Below are 13,610 nucleotides of genomic sequence, written 5' to 3'. Positions count from 1 at the left end.
TCCTTGCCAAGTTGGGTCTTGGACCTGGAGGCTTCCCCGAGCCCGCGGCGACTGGAGGGGCTCCTGGCTCCGCGGCGCGACCCCTGCGCGCCTGGACTCCGGGGCGCCGGGTGCAGCCGCGGGGTGCGAGGAGGGCGGACCGGCCTGTGGGAGAGCGCAGCGGCGGGAATCTGGGCTCCTCGGCGCGGTAAGTGGCCCGGGCGCCGTGTCTTTCCTGCTCCCGTCGCCCCGGGAGCTTGTTTCACTTTGCGCCGAGATCGCGTCCGCCGGCCTCGGTCGCCCGTCGCGGCGCGCGCCCCCGGCCCCTGCCCGGCGGCCCGAGGGTGAGGGTCGGAGGGGGCGGGGATGGGGAGACCTCGCCCGGGGGGTCGGGCGCGCCGGGAGACGCGGGGAATACCCCGGCCGCGGACCTATGCAGATGAGGGCAGGCTGCTTTGCGTAATGTCCTGGGGGGAGGGGGCGCGCGGGAGCGCCGGAGGCAGGAATGTGCCTGGGTACTAATGAGGGACGTGCACCGGCGCGCACCGCCGGCCAGCGCTGCGGCTGCCGCCCGTCGCCAGGTAGCGGGGGAGGCGGCGGGGGCGGGGGCGGGGAGGGGCAGGGGGAGGGGGCGGCGGGCGCGCGGCGCGGGCCGGGGGCGGGGGCGGGCGGGGGCCGGGCCGCCGGCCTGCGGCCGAGCGCGCGCGGCGAAGGCGCTAGCGGTTGGCACTTCAGTGACTCCTTTCTCCTCCCGAGCGAGGGAGGAAGGAGGGAAGGAGGAGAGAGGGAGAGAAGGAAGGAAGCGAGCGAGGAGGGGACTGTCTCGATGGAAGGTTCAGGCGGAGGCGCCTCGCCGCGCGGGTGCAGCGGCCGCGGAGCGGCTCCCGGCGCGCGGGGCCGCGGGGGCGCGCGGAGACGGGTGGGGGCGGTCTGCGTCGTGCGGGTCCGGCGCTGCCCGGGGACCGCGAGGGGACATGTGTGTTTGCGCTCTGCACTGTGGGGAGCTGGGTCTGCGCCTTTATGTCTGTTCCCTGAAGTGGGTGGGACGCTGGCCCGTTCCGGGAATGTTCCATGACGTGGTGCGGCCACAGGAAGGGGGTTAACGAGGGGCTCTGTGCCGCGGCGGCTCCGCCGGCTGCTATCAAAGCAGATGTGCTGCCGCCGCCGCCGCCGCTGCTCTCGCCCCCCTTCACCCCTCCCCCGCCTTCCCATTCTGTGCGTCGGGGGTGGTGGGGCGAGACAGGAAAACACTGCGCTGTGTGGGGGGGTGGGGGGTGGGGGTGATGGACGCGTGGTGTCTGTCGTGTTGGGTGGGGGAGACTCCGGATCGGCTCTGCCACCCCAGCTGTTATCGCAGATCCGTGCGCTTTATACGCATGTGCCTGTCGCGCGCTGTCCCTCTTACATAACACATCCAGTGCAGCAGAGGACACGGGAAAACGCGACCCCAACCCTCCAGGCCCAAATTGGGTGAGGGAGTAGAAGGTCAGGAAGTGCCCCCGGGTGGTGGTGTCCTGCAGGGACGTGGCTTCCAGTGGGGAAAGGGAGGAGGGGGAAGAAGGGTTTTCTTCAAGTGGCTCCTCTCATCTCTGACTTGAAAGCATCTAACCAGAAGGACCGCAGGAACTAGTCTTCCCTAATGGGAAAGCTTTTACGGGCTTCGCCGGGGGAAGTGGGTACTTTAACCTCGGGAGTGCAGAGAAGACAGAGGGTCCTTAACAGACGCTTAGAGGAGCCGAGCAGTAATACGTGTGGGGTAGGGGGCAGTGGGGATGGCTTGGAGGGGACCGGAGGAATAACCCGATAATAGGTTTCGCTGGAGGCCTTAGGACACCTGTAATGGCTTAGAATTCTCACAGGAAGCAGTGTGTGCAACTGACATTGCAGAAGCCTTATTCTCTGCACAGTTTCTTAGGCCTAAAATGAACATAAAAAGGCTTGTTTCCGGTACTTTCATTATAATGGAAAATTTGAACCGATTGTTCTCCTTCCTTTTTTTTTTTTTTTTTTTTGCCATTTTTGCCATTTTAAAAATAACTCCATTTACCTCCAAATAAATATTGGTGCTCTCTCCCACCCCCAAAGGCTAGACCTTGATAATTCACAAGAGGACTCTGTTTTTCTAGCATACTCAGAGCTCTAGTCAAGGGCTATTGATTTTTCTCTTTAGTACAGTTGTTTCTTTTGTGGCGCATAATCAAGCCCAGAAATTACTTGAAATATTAATAAGATCCATTTTAATTAAATTTGCAATGATCTGTCCTCCTAGAAAAAGGCCATTTAACTTTATTAGAAACATTTCCTCCAGCGATATAGTAATGTTTGGTGATATTTGTCCTTGAGCAAACCGTTATTTTAAATCTTTGCATACATATGTATATGTACATTGATATGTATTAATTTATGTATTTGATACATATATTAGTGTTTGCACTAATCCTGTGCTTCTCACCTTATCAGGATGCCAAAACAAGATTTTAACCAAATAGATTGTGTAATGAAGCAGATTCGGTTTGATTTTTGAGATATAGGCCAAATGATTTATTAAGACAAAAATGCCTTCTATGTGCTATCACTTTCATTAGTAAGACTAAGAAATCATGTTACCAGATGAGAACTGTGCATTTTTATTTTGAGGTGAAAGGGATTTACCAACATCCACTTAATGATAGTGTGCTTCAAATGTCATAATCCCTTTTGACCGCTAGGTTTGAAATATGCAGCGTATTTTCTTATGTACAGAAAAAAAGATATATGGCAATGGTGAATCTTTTGAAAATTGTCTGAGTTTCTTGCTTTGAACATGGGTCAGATATAAAACAAAATTCATTTGTTGGAATCTGTATTTCTGTACGGTGATTGTATTTTATTGGCTTTTTTTTTTTTAGAGACTGCTTATGTTTATGGAAGAGTGTTTCTGATTAAATTGATTTGGGGACGATTTTGGGAGTAGTATATTAGTATATAGTAGCATATTGATGATGATTACAGACTTAAAATTCAACTGATTTTTAATCTGTTGGATCCTTGTGGAGGTCTGTCTTTGGAAAAATACCATTGAAGTAGATAAAACATTTTTATATTTCTATTAAACATGGATGCGAAAGTGGATTTACAATATGTGTATTATTGCAGAATGAAATCATATTATTTGACTACATTGAAAGATTAGCCAGCAGAATCTTTTGATTGATTAGGCTACTTTTTTACATGAGATGTGTTTTCAAACGTTCTCGTTACTATGAAAACAAAACAGAGACAACACGTATGCAGGCGTTCCTTGTAGAATAATGGTACATGTGTCTGCTTGAGCTTTTGGCACTTTGTCATTATTCAGAAAACCAAGTTGAATTTTTTGTGCTGATTCAATTTAAAGTGAAGACTTTTTTTTTTTTTTAATTTGCCTATCTTGATTTTCAAAACAGGGCTTATTTCAACAGCAGCAACAACAAGTAACAGTCTATTTGTGTTGGTATTAGATTTTCTTTAGTTATCAGTAATTAGCTGGAGTTAATCTGAAAGCTTCAGTGTAGCAAAAGTAGTTTTAAAGACCGATAGAAAATGTTATTTGGCATGAGTGAAGGGCGTATTCCATTACGGTATAGAATAACTTAATTCCTCATGTAGTAATTAAGGGAAAAGTGGTTAAGATCAATTGGATGGATGGTCTGGGATCAAACAGGTTGCTGCTCCCCTAAGTCTGTTAAAAAATGAACACTGCTTTCAAATTTTGGTTCCTAGTCAACATCAGTAGGACTCTGTATTGGTCTATGCAACAATCCTGTAGGTGGAGAAGTGGTTCACAATTTAAACTTCCACCTGACAATTCCAGCGCTATGCTTCATATATAGTGAATTTATGCACGGGCTCATCATGAATCCATATTTTGGCTAAAATGTGGTATGTTAGTATTACAGCCTTTAAGGTGTTACTATATAAAAGAACAGAGGAAGTTTGCCATCTCAACTCAGTGGACTTCAGGCTTTATAAGGAACTTCACACTATCAGCGTGTATGGGTTTGCTGTAACCGCATAGGCAGAGCCTTCATTATTCTTGAGTGAAACTTCAGTGAATGTTCCAGTAAGGCTCCTCAACGCATGAAGTTGTGGATGAACACAGAAGATTGAGAGAAAATGGGAAAGAAAATAAGATGTTGCTTATTGGGGGAAATTGTACAACTGAAATAATTTTCTGTTTGTTCATGATATTTTATCACAATTAAATAAAACATTGCTTTCTATATGCTATTTATGGCAATGCTAACAAAAAGGAAGTTGTAAATCAGTATTTGTAGCTGTGAGATGGCTCTGAGTAATTTGGAAAAATATTTGAGCACTTTATCTATGATTGTGACACAGCCAGTCTTCACATACAAGAGGGTAACATAGCCTACTTGATTTGTGCAATCTTTGGCTTCTGTGGACCATGGCTACTAGCATTAAGATAGATATAGGACTATACTGTCTTCACAACTGAATTTAGAATAGAATCAGGACTGCTTGATAAGTTGTGTCACCATTCTTTGAGCCAAATATGTGCTAATCTTAGCATATATTATCTGTCATTTGAGGTATTAATTATGGCATTTGGTCTACTCTATAAGTGTCTATAACTTTAGATTTCCTCTCAGCTTAAAATTTGGAGCCTAACTAGGTAAACATATTTGAAGAAAGTGCTTTGGAGACAAGAGATGAAAATGAAGTTTGTATGCCTGAAGACAGCTCTGGGCGGAGAGCAGGTGAGGTTTGACCTACCACTTCTGGGTCATGAGGTGATTGGATGTAAGGGCTGGAAGCACTCAGGGCCAGGCAGCATTTTTGACTTGTCATTCAAATATAATCTTAGCTGTTTCTCCAGAGTGCTATGACAAATGACCCAGTCACTGTTTATCAATACAACTTAATCATCCACTCATTCAACAAGTATTTACTATGGGTCAGGCCTTCTGCTAGACACCAAAAATATAATGATGCATATCCAGACCAGAAAAAGAGCTTCTGATCTAGTGGAGTTGACAGATATGGGCCATGAGGTGAACCAATAGCAGTAGAGCCACATTAAGTTGTGAGTGCTATGGAAAAAACATAAAGAAGTGTACAATAAGGGATATATCACCTCTGTCTGAGGAGGTAGTAATTGAGCTGAGACTGAAGAATAAGTTATAGTCAAGTGGAAAGAAGTGGGTGGGGAGAAAGAGAGTATTGTACAAAGAGGGGATAATGCAAATGCCTTGAGATTGGGGAATGTACAGTGTTTTTGGGAGCTGAAAGTGAGCCAGTGGGGCTGGAGGGCACCTAATAACAGAGATAAGGCAAGGTGCAGCCAGACAATGTGGTTAGGACCACATGAATGATTATATAACCTGGTATAAATGGGCACTGTGCTTGGAAAATCTGGGCATATGGTGGCCCTACTCTTGGTGACGTTGATCACTGGAGAGGGAATTTTGGGGGGCAGGGCCTAGAAGTTGGAGGAGGCCTATCTATCTATAGCATGTTTACAATCAATGATACTTGAACAATGATCAATGATACTTTACCCCTGGAGGTTTGTTATGATTCTATGTGCTGACTTTCAGTTTGAGGAGTTTAGTTGTAGGTTAGCTATTGTTATTTGCAGATCACTCTTTAAAATAAATAATTTAAATGAAAAAATACGTATTAGAGGTTCAAGTTAACTAAATTCGTCAACATCATTGATTCAATTAATGAATAACTACCAATTCCAAGTCTTTACAAGGTCGCTGTTTGAAGAACCAATTAATCTTTAGAGCCCTGCCTGAGCTGAATCTATATGTTTCTAAAGAGCTAGTGAAACATTCAGTTTCCAGATAATTTCTCTACGTGACTGCAAATACCAGGACCTTTGGGAAAATGTGGATTTTATTTTTTTCTTTCTGTATGATTCAGGGTCAGTGTATCACAAAACAGTAGAAAAACAAGTTAGTGAGAATAACATTTCTTTGTGTAATCTTGGACTCATATTCCATTTCGTGAACTCTTGTCATTTAATTAATTCGCTCCCTGTTTTAAAATTTACAGAATGTAGAAAATTCAATTTATGTGGCAGGAGGAGTCAGTATGTATGGAAGTCTCAAGCTTATGCTCTGGAGTCAGACTGGGAATCAGGATGAGTACTTGAGAGATAAGAGGATAATGAACCTTGGTTTAAGAATTTTTATAATCTAGAGAAGACATATGGCTTTTAAAATAAACTGTATTAAAACAAGTGGAAGTAGAGGATACATGGAGGCTTTTTTTTTTTTTTCCCCCAACTGAAAAGAGTAGAAGGTCCCTATGGGAATGAGTAAGTTTTGAGTGTGGGGCCTTGAAGGTTGAAGTGAATTTCAAGAAATCCTCCTGAGAGAGAAGGGAGGGGCACAGTGAATTTGATCTGGGATGGTGGGGCATTGTTGTGCCAAGGCGGAGGAGGAGTATGGTGAGCATTGGCTCTGGACCAGGTGGGATGTGAAGCCCTCCTGAGAAAGCTGGATTTCACTGAAGGTTTTTGAGCAGAGGAGTGATGCTAGAATGTGTGTGTGTTCAGAGAGAAAAGTTTATGGGCTGGATATCTTGGTGGCAAGGAGGCCATTAAATTGGTATCATGCCCCAAAAAGAAGTAATGAAGGTTGATATTACTGAATGACAATATGAATTTTTTTAATCTTATTCATAAACATTTAAATAATACATAACCAAGAGGTTAAAATAATTTGATAAGCATGGCCAAATATGTATGATAGTCACTTTGTGCTACATCTTAAGAACATAGTACTACATTATTATTTTAACCTATTATAAAACTTTTAACCCTGAACATTATTCATAAATATTAATAGTAAAGGTTTGCTACCAAACACTAACTTATGGAAATAATTATACTTAAAATTATTTTAAGGTGTAAATATTTAAGGAATGGATAGTTGATTCATTTTGTGGTTCATTAGAATACTGCTTTCTAATTGATAGCTGATTATACCTAAATCATGACCATATTGGACAGATAGTGTAGTGCGGTGTCTTTGAAAGGCGGTGCTTCTTTGACAGATTTATTTGGTGGTTTCATTTTCTCAGAAAAAGAAAGCAGGAGATCAGGGAAGCTCTTATTTGCATTGTGGCAGATTCACTTGATTTCAGAAGGCCAAGGAAAAGGTGGGACTTTTGAAACTAGGCAGTGGGAAAATACAGACACACCCTCATTTATATTTGCTTAGGGGTCTGTAGGTGTGTATATGTGCATAGGCATGCATGTGCGCATGGACACGCATATATATACTAATCTTAGAAAATTGTATGTATTCAGGGATCCCTGGGTGGCTCAGCGGTTTAATGCATGCCTTTGGCCCAGGGTGTGATCCTGGAGTCCCAGGATGGAGTCCCACGTCGGGCTCCCTCCATGGAGCCTGCTTCTCCCTCTACCTGTGTCTCTGCCTTTCTCTCTCTGCATCTCTCATGAATGAATAAATAAAATCTTTAAAAAAAAAAAAAAAAAGAAAATCGTATGTATTCAGTGAGAAAGAAAATTTTGATACTTAAAATATAAGCATGAATTCTCATCCTGATAGTTGCGGAAAGAATTTCTTTTAAAATGGAGATTGGGTCTAAATCCATATAAAGAAGATTATAGGAAAGGTAATTTAAATTGTAAGTAGCTTTGTTCACTAAAATACTAGATTCATTTGAAACAGTGTTTTATTTCTTTTGGAAGCCAGACAACTAGTTTAATAGTGTACATATGAAACACTAATTTGGCTTGTTAATTGGATGCAATTAAACTGAGGTTATTTTATACTGCTTAATTGTCTGAAAATTACATGTGTTGCCATGCCTGTGTAATGTGAGGCAAAACTGGGGGTATAGTGAAAGTGGAGGTGGAGGGACGTAAGGTCTAGTAGTGTCTTTGCAATTAGCTTTCTGTAAAAACTTGGAAGCAAGTCGTTTAAACTCTCTGGACTTCATTTGGAAATGAAAGGATTGGAACAGATGGGCTTCTAAAGCCTCTTCCAACACATATTCTATCAGTTTATAAATTCTACTTTGTAGTTATAGAGAATGCGGTGTCATTATATTCTGTAATTATGGTATTACAAGGATGAACTAAACACTTTTATAAAATCAGCACAGTGCCAATTTAGCAAATCCGTTAGAAGGAAGGGTATGTAGGCTGAAAGAGCACTTACTCTGTGCCAGGCTGCATACCAGGCACTCTCCAGTGATAGCTGTCAGAAGATTTGGTATTACCTTCATGTTTACACTTCGGAAGATCGAGACTCAGAAAGGTTAACAGACTTTTTACAGGGACACTCCAACAGTAGTGAAGCAGGATTTGAACTCAGGGCTATTTGGCTCCAAAAACATTTGGTCTTTTTAACATTTCATAAGCATAAGCAACTGTTAAACATCAAAATTACTATAGAAATTAAAAAAAAATTAAATTGCTAGCCATTTCGCTCACTTTAGCACAGTATAGTAGTATAGGCATATCCACTAGTGGGATACACACTGTGTGAAGGAGGTCACCTAGGAGCTAAGAGCCTGGATTTAAAGTCAGACAAGGGGCGCCTGGGTGGCTCACTCTGTTAAGTGTCTGCCTTCGGCTAAGGTCATGATTCCAGGGTCCTGGGATAGAGTTCCACATCAGGCTCCCTGCTCAGTGGGGAGCCTGTTTTTCTCTCCCTCTGCTGCTCTGCCTGCCTGTGCTCTCTCTCTCTCTCTGAGTCAAATAAATAAATAAAAATCTTAAAAAAAGAAAAGAAAAGAAAGAAAGAACAGGGTAAATTCCAGCTCTATCACAAGCTCCAGGGAATTTCGGAAGGTCACTTAACCTCCTGGAGGTTACAAAATGAGGATGATAATATCTGTTTAAGGGTCGTTGTGAAATTTTTATGAGAATATGTGTACCTATCTCACTGAGTTCATAATAAACATTAAATACCTAATCACTATGATTATTATTAAGAAGGGATTAGACCGAAAGAAAAAAAAAACACAAGAGAACTCAAAGTGTTGTGACAGTAAAATATCACTTACACATTTTCAAATGGTCTATTAAGCTCCTGATTGAAATGGCTTAAGAAATGATGTCAGAGTGCCCATGTTTTTCAACTTGGCAAGTGGAAATATCAATTACAGTTTGGGGATATTTCTCATTTAGCTCAGCCTGTGCTACACTAGTGAAGTGAACGAAATTCCCTGGTTCTTTATGGATCATCCTTCTGGAGTTTTTTGGTCTAAAAATAGCCTTCGGGGCCTGAATTACCCAACTTGAACTTCTATGTAAATTGCAAGAGCTGGAGAATCAGTGTTTACTCATGGGGCCTTGGACTTGCTTAGGAGGCACAACTGGAGTGTTCCTGGGACTGCTGGCTTTTAAGCAGACATTTATTAACTCAACAGAGATTTATTAAGCACCTACCCGCTCTGGGAAAGGTTCTGTTCTAGACATTGGGGATTAAATAGTTAAAAAAAAATTCCCTGTCCTCATGGTGTTTGTATTCTACTGGACTACTTTAGAAACTTTTTTGGGCAAATTTAGTTCAATGTACTACTTTCCAGTGTTTTTTTTTTTTTTTTAAATCTCTACTTTCATCTTGTGTCTCTCAACCCAAATAATAGTTAATGAAGTGTTGCAGGATTTACTAAATCACTAATGAAAAAAATCCCATTTATTATACCCATATCTGTATCTATATTTTTCATAGTAGCATAGTACGATTTTTGCATGATTAAATATTATAGTACCTTTTTAAAATTCCTCTTTGTGGTTCAGCATGATGGCCTTTCCTAACCTATAGAATCAAGTTCTGGCTATTTTTTCATAAGGAAGAAAGAGAATGGTTTTTAAATGACACATTTTATTTTACAATGTATTCATAGTTTGTTAAAAGTGAAGAGATTACCACGACTTACATTGGGCATGTATATTTTTCATCTTTTTAAAATGAATTTTTCATTTTCGTATAATTTTTTGTGATCAAATTTCTAGTGGATTAGGGTGATTTTGTTTATACTTTCCCCAAAATGTGGTAAACAGTCCATGGTAGATAGACAGTAGGAAGGCAGTAGGTATTTGGTGAATATTGAAAGCCATAATTCTCAAGAAACTCATACTTGAAATGGTAATAAAAGACTTTGGACTCATTGTAAGATGGCAGGAGGGATCATCAGAATCAAATGATGGATGGAATCCTGGCTAGTCTTTGCTTCCTAAGTGTTTCTTCACCTTCATAAGACGTTCCCTGGGAAACAGCTGTCTCCCCTCTGCACCCACCAATCACACTTCTTACAGCCATAGTCAGGGTCTCCCTGGGCTCTATGCTTCCCATTTGAATTTACAGCAACTGTCCAGGTAGAGCCATTTTGAGGTTGTTTTTTCCTACAGTTGGACCAGGAAGTTTATAGTGAACAAGGATTCTTCCATATAGGATAGTTTTCTTTGGCCATATTTTGTTTAGAGTGCTCTGAAAAGATCGCTATATGCAGGTAGTTACTGTATATAGGTGTAGGGATTAAGGAAAAGTTATTTCTTGGTAGGCCTGCTTGGATAGATTTAGCATAAAGAGAGAATGTATTTCTTTACTCCATTATGGATCCTGGCCCTTGGAAGCAAAGAAAAATACAGGAGGGAAGGCTGGGGGTGAATCTTTTCCTCTCAGGTGAAGTGATGAAATCTGTCTTGGCAATCCAGCAGGGGCCTGTGGGACAATCCTGATGGCCAGCCCCAACACTTTATGGACAAGTCATGGGAAGTTCAGCCTCTAATTATCCATGAAATAATTATCAAACTTTATTTTTCTTTCTTCTCCTGATGCCTACATTTTAAAATAACCCCTGTTTGTCTAAGCAAAGGAAAAATCCAGGTTCATAAACATTCAATTTATTTTCTTTTTACTCAATTGATTTGCCATGTGTCAAAGTTTCTGTTTAGAGAAATACAAACTTTTTGGGTAAAATGAGGATTTTTAATATTTTGGGGGCTTTAGTGTCAGGATGTGCTCATTAGAGCCTACACTGGGGCCATAGAAGACACCAGAATGGCTGATAGTAAACCCTTATCCCACTAGTTCATTGCTTGCCTCATTATTGATTTTCAAAATGATTCAAGCAAAGTGGCTGTACTGTTATATTTCACTTCTTCTTCATCTGTAAAAATGAAGCATTGTTTATAGCACTGCCCTACCTCCTGGGAGCAGAGCAGGGTAACACAGAGAATTGGAGTGGCTATTTTTAGGATGTGAAGCAACACTAAGTTTTGAGAATAATTCAGTTGTTGAAAAAAAATATGATACACAGCAATACATTTGTGACAAGGGTTAGTAAAGTGTTCTTGAGATAATTGACTGCTATTGATGCAATTTATTATAGGCATATGTAATTGTTTTCAGAAAGATAATGGTTAGCAGCTCCACAGCTTGTTGTAATATCCCCTGGTGCATTTAAATTTTGCGTAAGTCACTAATGCACATGTGTAACAAAATTTTGAGATAGTTATACCCATACTCAAGCAAAAGAAAAGGAATCCAAAGACAATTTGTTTTTGAATTTGTAATCTGTTTACTTGTCCCGATGGCCTCAGTAATGTCTATGGTGAACTTGGTGCCCAAATTTAATCAAGTGTAGCTTTTAAAAATGGGCCAAGTGGCTCAGAATATTCAAAATGACCTTTTAAAATAAATCACCTGACAGTATAGAATATAACAAATAATTGGATGCTGAGTGCGGAGATTAGATTTTTTAATGGACAGACTCCAAATCTGTTCAGTCATCAGTTGATTTTGGCCATCTTTGGGGAGTTTACTAATGTTAAATCTAATGATATCTGAAAGTAGTTATGATGGGTATCAATAGCTGATCTGGAAAACTTTCACATTTTAGCTAAACCCAGGAATTCATATTGTGAGGAAATTGTCCTGATAATTTGTCTTTATTTTCCTATATTCTTATGGGTTATGTAGGATGGGAACGAAGAGAAGCAAAGAGAAGACACTTTGAAATTAATAACAAAATGGCCCTAGCTTTGAAGCCTGCTGTGATTATATTAATCTTCCTCATAGCTGTAAAAGCAGACCATGTCTAACAGTATCTCTGACATCTGTGATCTCCTTGACACCAACAGGTTTTGGGTTGAATTTCATAAGAAATTTTGACACTATGCTGCACAATTGTGTAAATCAAACTGCTGTTTTCATGTTTGACATAGACATGTTAAGTATTACTAAGAATAGGAGGCAGGGAGAAGGAGAGCAGGATAGAAATGGGACTCTGAGGGTCTCTGGAGTATGCAAATGCCTTACTTACTTATTCAATGTAAACTTTCCCCGAGCTTTTATCCAGGTGGGTCAGATCTTAGGTTCTAGTGGGCAGCATCTTCAGTATCAGTTCAGCATCTAGTGAGAAGTTTTACTTCTTCCTACCCCTTTTTTTTTTAAAAAAAATTATTTATTTATTCATGAGAAACACGGAGAGGAGAGAGAGAGAGAGAGAGAGGCAGAGACACAGGCAGAGGGAGAAGCAGGCTCCATGCAGGGAGCCCGACGTGGGACTCTCGATCCCAGGTCTCCAGGAGCATGCCCTGGGCCAAAGGCAGCACTAAACCATTGAGCAACCCGGGCTGCCCCTGTCCCTTTGATACAATTTGTAGTTCTGCAAGTTACACCTGATTTAGGGCATCTCTTAAAGTATCTGATTTCAGTTATGGTGATTAATTTGCATGGGTGTAGGATCTGACGTATTAATTTGTCAAATGATGACAGGACATTTTGCGATGTAAGTCTTCTCAGAGAATGTCAGGATTAGATAAAGCCATTGGAGCCATCATTTAATCCCCAACTGAGCAAGGAGAAAGCACTCAGGACAAATCACCAACGATTACCTGCATTAGTCTCTACTTCTTTGCTTTGGGAGGCAGATTCCACTCCTGGAACACTGCAGTTTATCAGCAGTTTGGCCCTCTGTAGCTATCCACGTTTCCTCATTCACTTGCATGACATTCCTACAACTATTTAAAGATAGCAATCATGTTCATCTTAAGTATTCCTTCCTCCAGGCTGAATATTCCTAGTTCCCTCAAGCAGACCTCTTATTATGGCCCTTTCATTTTTATTCTATTAATTTCTTTAGGGATCAAGCTGTTCGTGTCTGAAATGTACCCTAGGCTATTGTTTGGTTTGAATCCTCAAAAGTAAATTGCTTATTGCTTTACTCTTTAGAATATAGCCTCTTATCAACTGGGTAGAGACCTTCTACAGGAAAGGCCTAAACGTGCTGAGACCTTTACAGCGGGAATAGAGTTGGAATGTGTAATAATGTAACACAAATCCATTTTTACAAATAAAGTTATTGAAATTCTGGTGTGACATGTATGGGAGTATAAAATACAATAGAGGTAGAAATAGAATATAAAAGATAAAGAGGAGTGTTTCACTGTTCTCATCATCAAAACTTTTGTAATGTACTGTACTGAGCAAAAGAACTATTCAAAGGAAGCTATAATTAGAAGAAGCAGGTGAAGTACCACCAGAGAGGTGAAGTATTAAGGTGGAAAGTCATCTCTGGCTGAGGAGTTCTGGGAACATTTCATGAGAAAGGGGATGCTTTAGCTAGGCCTTGACTTTGATGGGCATCATGGTGGG

The 13,610-nt window shown here is 41.3% G+C and overlaps 1 protein-coding gene across 5 annotated transcripts in view; it reads left to right on the top strand.

The window, feature by feature from the left end:
* The window catches only part of HIVEP2 (HIVEP zinc finger 2), a 191,660-nt gene that overhangs the window by 741 nt on the left and 177,309 nt on the right, over positions 1 to 13,610 (top strand). For 2 of the 5 annotated variants that reach the window (XM_041743271.1, XM_041743276.1), the window contains exon 1: positions 89 to 187. The exons of 1 other annotated variant lie outside the window; for it this stretch is intronic. The gene's annotated coding sequence lies outside the window, so the exon portion shown is untranslated. Of the gene's footprint in view, positions 1 to 88; positions 188 to 365; positions 561 to 1,414; positions 1,465 to 13,610 lie in introns of those variants that run through there. 2 more of the 5 variants (XM_041743273.1, XM_041743274.1) reach the window with 2 other exon arrangements.

The sequence above is a fragment of the Vulpes lagopus genome, chromosome 2 (assembly GCF_018345385.1).
Source record: "Vulpes lagopus strain Blue_001 chromosome 2, ASM1834538v1, whole genome shotgun sequence".
NCBI classification, from domain to species: domain Eukaryota; kingdom Metazoa; phylum Chordata; class Mammalia; order Carnivora; family Canidae; genus Vulpes; species Vulpes lagopus.
The sequence above is the reverse complement of the archived record's forward strand: the minus strand, read 5'-3'. Positions and strand labels throughout refer to the sequence as shown.